The 14,939-nt window shown below is 31.7% G+C and overlaps 1 protein-coding gene across 4 annotated transcripts in view; it reads left to right on the top strand.

Moving 5' to 3' along the window:
* The window catches only part of LOC132703989 (RING finger protein nhl-1), a 159,653-nt gene that overhangs the window by 103,251 nt on the left and 41,463 nt on the right, over positions 1–14,939 (top strand). The window contains exon 1 of one of the 4 annotated variants that reach the window (XM_060673572.1): positions 14,229–14,352. The exons of the other annotated variants lie outside the window; for them this stretch is intronic. The gene's annotated coding sequence lies outside the window, so the exon portion shown is untranslated. Of the gene's footprint in view, positions 1–14,228; positions 14,353–14,939 lie in introns of those variants that run through there. 4 annotated transcript variants of the gene reach the window in all.

Genomic DNA, 14,939 nt, shown 5'->3' with positions numbered 1-14,939 from the left:
AGTTAGACCGGAAATAAAAAATTTTGAAATAAAAGCTATATATTTCAAATTATACGGAATTAAATCCCAAATAAAAGTGCTAAATACAATAAAAATATATATTTTTATTTTAGAAAAAACATTTTTTGATGGGCATTTGTGACAATCCTCTATAATATATTAAATATTAACCACTTCCATGGATTCATAATAAAAATTTACAATTTAAATTCCCAAGTGTAAAAGAACACATTTTCCCAAAGACCTGTTTTTTCGCGAAAAAACAGAAAAGTACATTTTTCTCAAAAACTACTCCAAATTTTGTATGCCATGTAATGACAAAAATACTCCGAATCAAGCGAAGGTTATTGGAATGAAACATGGTCCCGTTTGAAAGGACATTGCCTGTTAACAAATTCTGGCCGTTTTTTCTGAAATTATATGAAATAAATGACCAATTCACTTCGATACTGATAATAACACCAGAATATCGCATTTCTATACGAATTAAAAATAATAATTAAGGTAACCGAACTGCAACTGTTACTGTTACGAGAGTAGGATGTTTAATCGTTTGCAATTATCGCCTTCCCAAAGTACTTTCAAGTAATAAAGGCAATCGAATGATATAAAATGCTGACGGTTCAATAACTTTCGTTTGTAAAATTTTACGAATTTTTAAATTTGAATTCACCTTGAGATTTGTGACACGTCTAGTGAGTCATGTTGAAGCTTTTTGGAACTTAAATTTGTTTTATGTCAGTACAATTTTATTTCAAAATATGAAACTCGCATTTTTAAAAACGTTTTTTATTTATATTACAAGTAACATAATATTTACCTACGCAAATCGACTTAAAGACTGTCATATCTTACGAACAGTGCGCGTCTTTATATAATTAAAGTTGCTGACCATGCATATATCTCGCGATACTATTCTTTATTAACATACTCATTATAAGTGGCCATATAACTCCTCCCTCCTCAAGTTTGAGAAAATCGGGTTTGATTTTCCAGAGTTTTATTGCTTTAATTATAATAATAACTATTACAGTCAATGAAATATTAGAATTTACAAAGGTTAAGTGTTTTAGAGGGTGATTTACTAGGTTTCGAGCACTTTCCATCTCTTCTTTTATATTTTCAACATTAATTTCTCTCAACTGTAGTGATTCGATATCTTGAACCAATTCTTCATTAATAGCTATTAACGGAAGTTTTAGTTTTAAATTAATTATATCTCCTTTTTGAGAGTCATAATTATTATTTTTAATTTTAACATTACACTCTGCGGGCAGAATTAAAGATGCTTTATTTATTATTTCGATACTTTGTTGATTTGAACAATGAAAATATCTATTTTATCGGGAATACGGCATAACTATAATAGAGTTATCATTTAATTGGGTAGCTGAGGTTTCTTTGAAGTCAATTGGAATCATTGGACAATGATTAGATAAATTAATTGTTTGTCGAATACAGGGATCGTTTTTATTGAGCAGATTGCTGTTCTCGATTTTGTAGCAGTTTCCTTTAGGTTAAAGAAATCGTCTATTGATTTTAAAAGATAATGATTGTTTATAACGTATATTTTATTGTTAATTGGTATGGGGTATATATAGTAGAGATCATAAGGCTTGTTAGAAATAAGGGGTATGGCTACGTAAAATATAACAAGGTCATTTTTAATTGTAATATCAGCGTGCTCCACTTCGTAGTATTTAATTATATTATCAAAAGGAATTCGTGATTCTGGGTCAAGTTTAGAGATAATATTATATTTAAAAATGCTGTGGTGCATAACATTAATTTCGGCGAAGTTGATAGCGGTCTAGTGAAGTTTTTGTCCAACAAAAACGTATTGTTCGAACAATGTTGGGGAAGTCTCGTGGTCACTCTTGTAGAACCCTGTTCCCAAAATTAAATATTTTAACGTTTCCCTCTCTCTTTAAATTAAATAGCATAATTTACATAAAGAGTAATCTATCTAATTAATGTATAACTAGAATTGATGGAGATTACAATTTTAGAGCTAATCTTAATTTGCAGGTGCCAAGTCATAAGTTAGTCAAAGTAGCTAACAGCTCTATGATTTTACGAATAAAAGTATATAATAAGTTGGCTATGTCCGTCAGACAGATATTGCCTGTCCATTTATTTAAGCAAAAATTAAAGCTCATTTTGAATAAGAACGTTTTTTATTCTATCGAAGAATACTTTGATTGTAGTAACGCCGATCTCTCAGTGTGATATACTTTGTGTTTTTGTACGTATCTGTTTTTAAAGTTTGTATTTTAGTGTTCTAATGTATTTTTTTTACTTGTTGACATTATCCCATACTTTTGTTAAAAGTCAATGGAAATAAACATTATTGTTATTATTATTATTAATAACGCGAAGATTGTTTTCCAGGTTGTCGAGTATTATAATAAAATAAGAGGTTATTGTTATAGTTTGCGTCATTTTTGCTAGGTAGTTAAGTTGGGTCAGTATATTTTGCTGATTATTTCTTATATTATTTAACTGAGGTCTATGTCTTTTGATAGCCGTTTAACGATCGTCTGGGTTGAGGATACGTCTTGGCGTAGGATTTCTTGATTTTCTTAAAAAGTTTTAATATATTGGTCGTATCTTTGACCATCATCTGAGTCTACAGTTAAAAATAAATATTTTTGTGCCTTTCCAAGGAAATTAAATTAATTATTTTTAATGATTAATAAAGGCTTTAATAGATTCCACTTGGTCAATAAGATGTAGGATCCGTGTTACTAATAAGTGGCGTATTTAAATTATCCAAGGTAACATTAATTCGCGAAAGCGTTGATTTCGTTAATTTTAAACAATCCTGTCAGTTAGTCAAATTAACATTATAGTCGACATGATGAAAGTTTGTTACAACATAACTGTTTCCTTGATGTACTCGAAACAGGGGTTTATTACATCTTCTATTTTATATTGGGCACTTACGATTAGCGGTAGCAGGAGATTGGCAATCTTCATTCTTATATAATAAGTTCCTAGTATAGTTCCTGTATCACCCAACACGTTCGTCGGAGAAATTGACTTTCCAAGTGAGGTACTGGTTGTAGTGGACGCTGGGTGAGACCAATTTGTCCCGCTGGCTCTCGAACGGTGTACCGATAGTCGATGGTGCCAGGAGTCCCAAGTGCTCTGCGTAGTAGATCTGGAAACCTTTTCTTAACCGGTGAAACGAAAGCGTGTCGTACCGTCGATCCAATGCACTGACAATCCACAAGGGTAATGCAGCTCACGAATCACGATCGATTCACGACGGCAATCCAGTACACTACTTGCAACGGAAAGTTTTCCAAAAAACACGCGGAAAAGGATCCTACTGACAGCGCCAATTTTATTTGAAAGTGTGAAACTCGTATTTTTAAAAACGATTTTTATTTATATTACAAGTAACATACAATATTTACCGACGCAATATTTCTCGCGATACTATTGTACCGTGGGACGGAAATTTTGAAATTTTCTCGTTCTTGATGCTTTGAAGTTGTAGTAAAATCCTTTCAGGCTTTCAGTTTTACAGTGAAATCTATTAATAATATGCATGAAAAAATAAAAGTCTAGTTTTAAAATCTCAAATTTTGAGTAAAAAAGTAACATAACGGAAAAAGGGTAAGTCCAAAATTTTCAATAGAAATCAACCTGTATTTCACACACACCTAAGTACTTTCAACGTACATTAACATTAATGCTAGTATAATACAAGCAAACGAATTTAAATTATAAAGGAATTTTATACATAAATATGATCCTGCCTTCAAGGGAATTTCATTAACGGCCTGAAATGGATTCGTAAGATATTAAAATCGTTTTTACAATATTTCCAAAGGTGTGCGATTCTGCTTAAATGATTGATTCCTGATAATTTGTAAAGATATCGCAACAAACAGGGTGTTTTCCAGTAAAGAAAAAGATTGGAATTAGAAAATTTTAATATAACCTTGAATAACAGATATAACGTCAAATTTGCACGGACAAGTTTCTGCAGTTTCTACTACTGTAGCAAACGTAAAAATAATTTTCATAGAGGAGTTGTGGGAAAAATAAGCTTTTACAGTATTATTTTATTTTTTGATATACTTTTTTTTTGTTATTTAGTACGCGATTGTGTTGGAGAAACCATAACAGTTATAAAAATGTTATGTCTGTTTTAGACTCCGACCGACGCCATCCGATCACACGCAGTAATAAAAAAATAAGCATCCGTTGGGCGAAAATTTATTAAGTATTTATTTTCAAAAATTGGCGAACGCCACCACTGACGTATGAATTATTACGAAGACTACGAAAATAAAATTCGGTCTCATCTACATAAAAATATCTTTAAATTTAGAAACATTTTTTTGATAAAGGTACGAGGAAAACTTCAACACGTATTTTGTTAGATAAAAAATTTTGTCCATAGTTCTTATGAAGCTTTAAATAAAACTAGGATTTATATTTAGTGTTTTCTTATCCAAATCTGATGTTCATTTTACTCTAGAGCACTAGCCGATTTGACTTAATTTGAATAACAACATTAAATCCATCGAACTTCTTCCAGTAGGTCAAGCAGATTTTGAAGTTCATCATTATACTGCTACTATCCCCAGCTTGTTGCACAAATCTAAGAAATTTTCTTGCAATATGGCAAAAACATAGTTTTATACAACTTAAAATCGTTTGCAAATACAAGAATCCATTCAAAAAAAAGTATTTAATATTTCTTCTGAATTCACATTATTTCGTTTTATATTACCCTTAAGCAGTGAAGTGCAGTGCACTGGTCTCGAGGGCATGCAAAAAGGCAAAAAGAAATATACTGCTAGTAAACAATACTCTCAGTTACTGAACCTTAATTTCTATATTAATTGCAATAACACCTTTATCGGAATCTTTATTACAAAGATTTCAGTGGAACTTTCACAGTATCCCAAAATTAATAAAATATTTATACTTGACATGTTTTTGTTATTATTATTATGTAAACATTTTTAAATTTAATAAAATAAAATTCCAATTTTGTTTTTTCAAAGAAACTTTCATCGGTAGTTGAAGAATCCAACTTGCTGACATTTTGCCAATCATCGTGTTGGCTTAAGAAGTTAACTGAAACCGGCCGGTATTCTACTCTGTACCTGCTTATATATTGTTTGAGGGGGCGGAGCTAAAGGAGGAGCATGAGCATCGCCTCGGATGACTGATTCCCATATTAGTCGCAGTTATGAGCGTTTGGTTGCTTATGCATTTCTAGAGATTCTCGGATTTTTCGTTGGTGACATGCAAGAATTTTAGTTTTATCTAATAAAATTTGATTTCCGATTTCGTGACTGTGTTCGGAAACTGCTGATGAGTTTATTTGTCGTAGTCTTAAGGCTCTTTCATGTTCTCTGAGCCTAGTTGATATTTTTCGTCCTGGTATCTCAGACGGAATTTTGTCTTTGACCGAAGATGTTGAGATTTTTGGACAACTGGTAAATCTGGTTTTGACGTTATATTTCTTAAGTACTTTTAATATGTGCTCAGTGATATTTTGAATGTAAGGGCGGGGTTGCCTTCTGACTCATTTTCTTTGGAATGTTGTAGTGAAGTGTGATGGAACGCATAATACCTCTAATGGTAAAATTATAAAAGAGGAGAGGAGATGTAAGGTAAAGGTTGAGATAGTTTGGCGGTTCTGTAAACAATGATTTTTGGATCGGATGGTGATGTGACATTACATTAAGGTATCGGTCGGTGTGAGTAGGTTTTCTGTAAACACAATGAATAATTGTTAGGTCTGATTTTCTATTAATAAGAATATCTAAGGATTATTGGAGAATGTTGGAGATTATTGGCGAAACGTCATCAAGTTCGATTCATCAAGAACCGACGCGGGAGCAATCCAGAAGACTTGTAAATAAAATAAAGTGTTATTTCAACACCTTAACAAGTCTACTCTACGAAGATGCATCTTTTACGGAAACCATTATAATTTCTAGCATTGGCTTTATAAATATTGCACTGTTATTTAGTATTATAAGTGGCCCACAAAGACAAGATCTGAGTTAGATTTTTTTATGACTTTGTATTAGTCATTCTTCAATATTCTACTCATCCCAACTCTCTTATTGATATATTCTATTCTACAATATGCAAAGAGAAGTTTAGAATTAGTCGTACTACAATTTCTCCATATCAATATGCTCGTTCCAATTAAAATTTGTATCTGTTATTAACGTTATTAATTTTTATTTATTTGTAGTTTGTAATATCGGGTTTATAAAAATTACCGAAATAGTCAAATATCGTCAAAATTGTTAAAGTTCGAAAGATAAAATTCAATACCTGGGAGTTTTTGGACATACAGTATTCAAAAATGCTAACAAAAATGTTGTCAGATTTACCACTTTTAAGTCACATGTCATTTTTTTTTTTAATTTCATAATTTCAAAATTTTGTTTCTATTAATTACTAAGCTATGACGACACTGCTCTTACAGCAAAAAGTACCGGAAAACTACAAAAGGTGGAACGATAAAACTCAATACCAAGTAAGGTCTCATAATTTCAAAATTTTAAACTTTCAGGTATTAAATTTCAAACTTTCTAAGTTTTGGCTTTCTGCACTGTAAACCAATACCAAATCATCCCTAAATGAGTCATATGGAACCAGAAATCTATTACCTTTCTATTAAAAAAAATGAATGTTTTGAGAAAATCCTGCAGAGACTATAACAAAAGCAATCAAATATCAAACGTCTTGGACAAATTGGTCTAGAGCAGTGGTCGACAATCTAAGGCACAAGTGCCACTAGGTAGCACGCTTTTAAATTCTGTTTCCCATCTTTCTATAAGATACTCAGCGCAATTATCCTACATCTCCAGTAGAGCATTTAATATAAATATAAATTTAATTTTTAGTGCCATATTAATTGACAAATCAGTTTTTTAATTCTAAATTAGTTACTTATTTCTGGGACAAGAGTTGGGGAGCTGTGTGTAATGCACGTAGTTGATGTAGATGATGTTTCCAAATTATGTTCTATCGTATAAATTTTAATGTATACTTTATGTTTCTAATTGAGCAGTAGAGGAAGTTTCATTTAGCTCAAAGGACGCTTTTACTAATTAATAAATAACTATTATTCTGGCTATGTTTCGCATCATTGTTGACGCCAATGTTTTTAATATGCATCATAATTTTCAGTAAGTCATTTCAATTAATGTTAACGAACAAAGGGTTTAGCCGTTGAATATGCAAATTAAATGTGGAAAATATAATTGGATGGGTTACTTCGAAGCCTGAGGATATTCGTTCTAGTTTTTAAAGTTTCTTTTTTTAACGATTTCTATTTCAGATACTAACCAGCCAAGATACAATTAGTTTAAACCCCAGTACAACAATGTAATAAGAATACACTATTTCTGATTAACTAATCTTTTATGTTCCGGAATTAGTTGCGTGCGTGGTTGATAACTGAAAAAAAATAATAAAAGCTTTGAAAACAGGTTTGAATCTAATTAATAAGTTTTATGTGGCCAAATGAAAATAACTGGGATTTTCCAAAAATGTTCCTGCTGTTTCGGGAGATGGATCAATAATACACCAAAGATATTTTTCATTGTGGTTTTTGACATTGTAGGTAAAAACTTTATACGATCATCCGCTCCAAGAAAAAATACTCTTTAAAGAGTCCAGTATGAATATCCGTTTCCAATGTGAGTTAAGTAACGAAAAGATGACATAGATGATGATGTTCATTTGTCGTTTCAAAATTGTATTGATGTTTGGAAACCATCGGACTTCGATAGTCCGTAAAATGAACCCCTCATGTGCGACTGACATTTGAAGTAAGTAACGCAAAGAAAACGATGAAAAATGACGTCTCACCGAGCAAAAAGCGGATATCTGATATTTATCTGTGCGGAAATGGTCTGTGAAATCATTTATTAATAAACATTCGAAAGGAAACAGGGATAAGCGATGCTGAACCATAGCGCAACGCGAATCAACGCATTTGTCAATTTTATTGCTCGGCGAAATTGCCATATGATTTCGCGTTCGAGTCGATTCTCGTAAATTTCGGGAAAATGGAATCACGTCCCATTTAAATTTAAATTACTGTTCGTTGTTGAGATTTATGTTCTTTCCAGGTTATCTCAAAATGAAAATATTTTTAAAATAATTTTTTTGTAGAATTTCTCATGAGAGTGTTTACTCTGTCTCGCTCACATTTCGCCAAGCATGATAGTGGCTTCTTCAGACCGGTAGGGGGAGCGTTAATTGCTTCATGGATGACCAAATTCCAAGTGGGAGTCATGTGGAAACCTGTGTCGCGTTTTATATTATTGGAATATTTGATTATTTCGATAGATTCATAAATTTGTTATGGGTGGAAGAAAAGGCTAGATGCAAGTATTTTGGTCTTATCGAATAAAATCTGATGTGCTATTGGTCGTCCTTTAATCTGCTTGATATTTTTCGAACTCTTTTTCCGATATTTTCCTAGTCCCAGTTGCACGGTATGCTGTAAACACTTGCTATCTCGTGAAAAATTTTATATTTTGCCGATCGTAAATATTGGGAGATTTTAGTTTGAATGTTATGTTTTTTCAGAATTATTGATATTGATATATATGGAACTATCACAGAGGCAAGTGGCATTTATTTACAGAGTTACTTAATGTTAATGGTTATGGTGAGGTGTATTTTTTAATTAATATCTTGAAATTATTTGAGAGAAGAACTGAGATGCGATGTGTTAATTTCTGGTTAAGAAATTCAGGATAAGACAGAAAAATTGCTTTGAAAACTAAGGAATAGATCACGGACGATTTTTCGGCTGGATGGTATCGTTCTGAATTGGTTTCATGGAACATTTGCTTCGGTTTATCAGAGTTTTTTGCATTAAAATTTAACCCGTAGTAATCTCAAAATCAGATACGGGAAGGGCTACTGTTATCATGAATTCTACCAACTACCAAGACAAAATTCAAGAAATCCTCTCAGACAGCTCTTATCGCCAACTCAATAAAGATCCGACTTGCTCTATAGAACGTAAAATTAAAGCGGTCATTAAAGCTTCATATCTTCCGAAATCTATAAAAAAGAAGGGATTTGTCAAACCTATAAAATTTCGCGACCGGGCCAGCGTTAGCACCAAACACCATGTAGACTCAATTTTTAAACGTTTTACAGGAAAAAATTCTAGTTTTGTGATTTCGTATTCAAGAACTAAAAAGTAGAGCCAGACGACATTCTAGTTAGTTTTGACGTTGAATCGCCCTTTCCCATTCCTGTTTCTGGGACACTAAGCATCATTTTTGTAAAATATTTTGAAAAACTAGTTATTCATAAGTCCCGTCTAAAACCGAAATCGTGGAAGCGAAAGTAGATGATGTTTTTGTTATCTGACCACAAATATTTCTTAACTATCTAAGCCAAAACTAAAATAACAACACTCTTCCCTTTCTAGTCCTTTCTTCTATCCTAGAAAAATTGTTGAGTCTATCGAAATAATTAAACACACAACATAATACAAACTGCGACACAGGTTCCTGCATATCTTCCCCTATAACTGTGTCGCTCATGCGTTTGATTGGTAGAATTTTTTTTCAACAAAGTAACAACAATATATGGACTTTAAAAATAACATATAACAAAATAAATGTTTCGTCCTTAATTTCGGATAACCCTGATACAGTTCAAGAAAGTGATTGCAGCAACTTGATAGTTTAGAGTAATCACACAAATAAATTAAAATTTGAATTGAACAATATATTGATAATAATCTTACTGAAAAACTTACCGCGAATATCTAATATTCAAAATAAACTCTCATTGTTATGTTCTGGGAAAATTAAAATTAAAAAATTTAAAATCGAATACCTAATTGATATTTATTTTGCGAATGTTAACAAGGCTACGATATAGTTTTTGTATCTGTACAAAATCTATTTGTTAATTTTTACAAATGGTGATAATTTAAAAAGTGTCTATCTAGTTCAGAAATAGATAGAGCAAAATCGACTTACACAAGGGCTCGATTTTTGAGAAACATTTAAGGGTAATGGCGCATGGCGATATCTTCACTAACAACCGAGATTTAGGGCGTTTTTCAATTTTCGGCCCTCTTGAAAATTGCCCATAACTTTTTTACTTATTACAATTTTGGACATGAATAAAAGCATTATCTCCTGTTGAGGCATTTGTTTAAGGCAAACGCAGTGAGGTACCCAGATTTATTCTACAGTTCCCCGTTTTCTCATAAATGAATACAACTTTCTTATTTTATATGACAATCATATTTGGAAAAGGTCTTAAAAAATGCCTGTCTCGAACCATACATATTGTTAATATTTGTGATGGAAAAAGATGGAAATATAGCGCATTTTTTATGATTTAGTAGATCGTGTATATAGCTCTCAATATCAGTTAAGGAAATAACTTCTATTCTTTATTGCATTTTATGCACTGTCACACATAATTTTAGTGGCCAGACTTAAGCTTTTAGTGTTGCATTTTATCCAACGAAAATGGCAGCCAATGAACTTTATTTCAATACATACCAGACAATCGAATATTTTGGACGTTAAAAAATAATTTAACCAGTTACGGAATTTTCAAAAAGTCAAGGGAAAATCAAAATCACTTAATTCCAAGCATATCCTCAAGGGCACTAGCTGATGCAACAAATGCTGAAAAAACTAAAGCTTTGACTACATTAAAAAACATAAATTTAACCCACATCGTACCAGAAAAGCGAGAACATTAATTTTACATTGTCTATTGTTTGGAGTGAGAAGGGAGAAGGTGAGAAGGAAGAAGACTGTTTCGGAATATTTAAAAGATTCACAGCACAAAAAGTCGGCAAGGTCGCTTTGGATTCAATGCATGGGTAGGAATTTTCCGACCTCATTTTTTTAATGAAAATTTCACAGCGGATGATTATATTTATATTTTGCTATCAAGTGTTGTTCCTTTTCTGAAAGGACTGCCATTAATTCTTGGAAGGAACATTTGTTATCACAATCACAACGCACGGATTGCAAGTGAACTTTTAAATGAAAAGTTTGGACAATGTTGGAATGGAACAAGAGGCCCCTGCCAAATTGTGTGATCTAACTTCTCTGGGAAAGATTAAAAGATCTTATGTTCCAAATAAAAGCAGAGTTCGATGAATCTACTGGAAGAGCGTCTGCTTCCATCTATCCCATACGGTTAGTGAATAGTTGCCATTCAGTATGAAAAAGATGAGTTCAGTGTATTGAAAAGTGCAGCGCCCAATTTAAATATATATGTTAAAATATTTCAGTACAACTAATGCACAACGTTAAATTTTAATATTCTGTATTCTAATTTTTATTATTTTTTATTAGGTTAAAATAACTATGATATTGTTTTCCAAATAATCAAAAATATTAAAATTAAATATTAGAAATATATATAAAATTAAAATTATAATATTAAATGATTCGCGTTTTAATTTTTAATTTTAATTTATTTTAAATTGGCATTGTTTTTTTTAAGTTCCAATGTTTATTAAATTATTTCTATGTGACCTCTTTTTGAACATATTATGCACGGCCTACTAATACATAAACAAAAAATGCCTTATATTTTCGCCCTTTTTCAACACAGATACCAACAAATCTATATGGTGGAAAAGGGCTCGGCAACGGGTATTTTTTGAGACCATAGCCCACTATGATTTCCATATAAAATAAGAAACTTGTATATATTTATGAGAAAATGGAGAACCATAGAAAAAATCTGGGTATGCCACTGCAGGGCCGAAAATTAGAAAACGCCCCATATCTCAGTTGGTATTGAAGATATCGCCATTCGGTTTTAACCAATGTTTCTCAAAAATCAAGCCCTGGCATGTAAGTCGATTTTGCTCTATCTAGTTTAGAATTAGTTTTTTTTTCTGTTAAAACATTTTAATTAAACCACTCTGTAGATAGTTTAAATGCTAGAATTTTTTTAACCGCCACACAAATACTTGTAAATCTAAATTGGCTTTCCATTCTCCTTGAAAGGTAGGTTTATTATATTTTTATAATTAGCCAAATAACATAAAGATGTGCAAAACATTAAAGCTTTTTAAAGTTGTTAATAACCGTTTTATTAGAAGAAACTTACTATAATGAGGAAGTTGTATCATAGAGCCCGTGCATCGTTTTTTGTTTCTTCTTTTAGGTTAGTTTTAAGAATTACTTCCTATACAATGTATTATTGTCTATGGAAAAGAACGTATTGTATTGTATTATTGTCTTCCAATGCTTCTGTATTAAATGTTTATAACTTTACCATTTAATCACATCCAAATGCCTGGAATATAATAATCTAATATTCTTGAAAATTGGCAACTTCTTTTTTCGGGCAAACAAAGATTACGGTAGAGAAATTCGAAATGGGCGAACTAAATTTAACTTCTGACGTAGCATGCGATACTGGGCGGCATGCGTCAGAACGCGAATGACGAGTTTACATGAAAATTTACATTTTCATTGCTGTATTTGGTTATAATTAAGCTACGTGTCCCGTATCAAATGGTATACATGATAATACCAAAGAATGAGAATACTGAAATATGAAATCAATCCCAACATTTGATATAAAGTTTATTCTTCAAAAAAATCGGAAAATAACATCAACTTTCTAAATGCAAATAAGTGAAAAACTTACAGAGTTAGATGACCTTCAGTCTGAAATTTTGACTTTTCTCACAAGAATTTGTATACGTAAATTAAAATCTAATATATCATATTTTTAGTGGCTCTTTAGCGCTTCATATTATTCCTGAAAAACAAAAGTACGCATTTTTGAAAAATCCGCACATTTTTTTAAAGAAAAAATGCAAAAACGTTTTCAAAACTACATGAGGCAAGTTAAAGAAAATGAAAAAGTGCGTAAGAGGTATAGGGGTATAAGGTATCCCTTATAGGTCTGATGAATAAACGAATGAGTTTTTTAAAAATAAAAAATTGTCGATTGATCAGCAACACTAGGAATTTTCAGCTGGATAGATCGATTGATCAATATCAATAAGTAGAACGAAAACTGGCGACGCTTGTTGCTATTTTTATTGATTTAGAAAGGCGTTCAGTGATCTGCAATATTTTATCAAAGAACATAAAAAGGACCAACTAATACCAAAATATTAAACGCGAAAGATTGCTTTACTGTTATATATTAACGAAAATCTTATAAAATGGCTAATACCTTGAAAACTTATTAAAAAATAGTAATATTTCATTAAGTGGAAAATTCTAGCAGGATCCGTTTGTACCTACTTCATAAGTTGTGAAACAATTGAAATAAAAAGGGTACTTGAAAATGCAATATTATTAGTATTGCCCTGTGTGCGGCATCTTTCGCCTCACAAAAAAGTAACTTAGAAAAAAGTTTTCACCTAAAGCGACAAATATCAACATTTGGTTTCTTCTCGTGTTTCATCGAAATATGTTTTAATAATTTTTAATGGATTTCTGCTGACTGAAGAGCGAACATTACTTTTTTTGATATACCTTGTATATGCACATATGCCGGCAAAACCAAAATTTGGTTGGGAACGCAGAGATATTCAAATTAGAAGAGTATATTAGAGCAACCGTGCCTGAAAACTATGTTGTTTTCGTGGAAATTGCTGTACAGGGACAATATTAATTGTGTTCTCCCCTCTGTGATATAAACTGGCCCATATTGAGGCCAACTTTTCCTGTTATATGCATTATACATGAGTGTGTTTTGTTGGGAGAATACGCTGTTCATATTTTACTTCGAAGCAGACGCGTATTTTTCACAATATCATTTAAATTTTTGCGTCATTTGCAGTATTTTTCACGAAACCGGCGACTAAATTACCTAGTATTCAAAAATCAAATATTCAGTGGAAAATTTAAACTTAAAAACATGAAAATTTACTAAAAATTGTATTAATATTCCAACCATATTCAGAACACGGTTGAAAAACAATCATGATTCATGATTAGCTGGATATTAAATGAATCTAAAAATGGTAACTATCAACGAAACGTAGCGACGCGGTGACAAAGAGTCAAACGCGTCACTTTGTCTCGCAAATAGCACACAAAAACAAAACCGCTCAAATACTTCGAATAAACCGTTATTGCTATTTAAAGAAATGCCATATGAAAGTTATTTTCAGAAAAACATTCAAAGTGTTTTACAGGTCTCGACTATGGAATTCTGCCAAGCCATGTAACGCCGCCACGACTAAATAGTTAGACTGTAGACAGAGTACGTGCTTAAAAGTTTTCGATAAAAATTCGCGTCTAAAAAGGGACTACGACGGTTAACGTTTTAAACGCAAATCTTCGCTCGCAGTACTATGAAACCTCCAGTGTAATTGAGGTAATTAAATTGATTGACCTTTGAGACAATGACAACATATCTTCATAACCACATTGGAAGTTAATTAACAAACGTTGAACCGGTGAATACGAAATAGGTATGGTTAACACGATACGAATATTAAAAGTGCTAGGCAAATTAATTTGGAAATTTGCAAAGATTAGTTCAAGTAAATATTCGTAATTTAAATTATGTTCATATATTTTGCATGCTTTAACTGTAGATGCTTCCAAGGTGTGAAACAATAGGCCTTCCAAGTATTTATAATTTCACTTCATGAGAACTTACTCCGTGTAACTCCAGCAAATGAGCGATTGCCATTGTTTTTTTTAACTTAAATAGATTAAAAACTTATCAAAACATTCTGATCAAAATATTTGATGAAACTACGGACCCATTTTGTCAAATTTTAATAACTGGTTTTGTTAAAATTTTCATAATCATTGGACAATGAGGATTTCAAAGCACAACTTGAAAGTGAACCTCGCCCAGGATTTTACATTTACTTTAAATTTAGAAACTTAATCCTACTATAGTAAAATGAATTAGCCTTTGTAAAACTTAAACAATATTGAGCGATTCCGATA

This window comes from Cylas formicarius, unplaced genomic scaffold (genome assembly GCF_029955315.1).
Source record: "Cylas formicarius isolate icCylForm1 unplaced genomic scaffold, icCylForm1.1 PGA_scaffold_6__28_contigs__length_40554024, whole genome shotgun sequence".
NCBI classification, from domain to species: Eukaryota; Metazoa; Arthropoda; class Insecta; order Coleoptera; family Brentidae; genus Cylas; species Cylas formicarius.
This window is presented reverse-complemented; position numbering and strand designations above follow the sequence as displayed.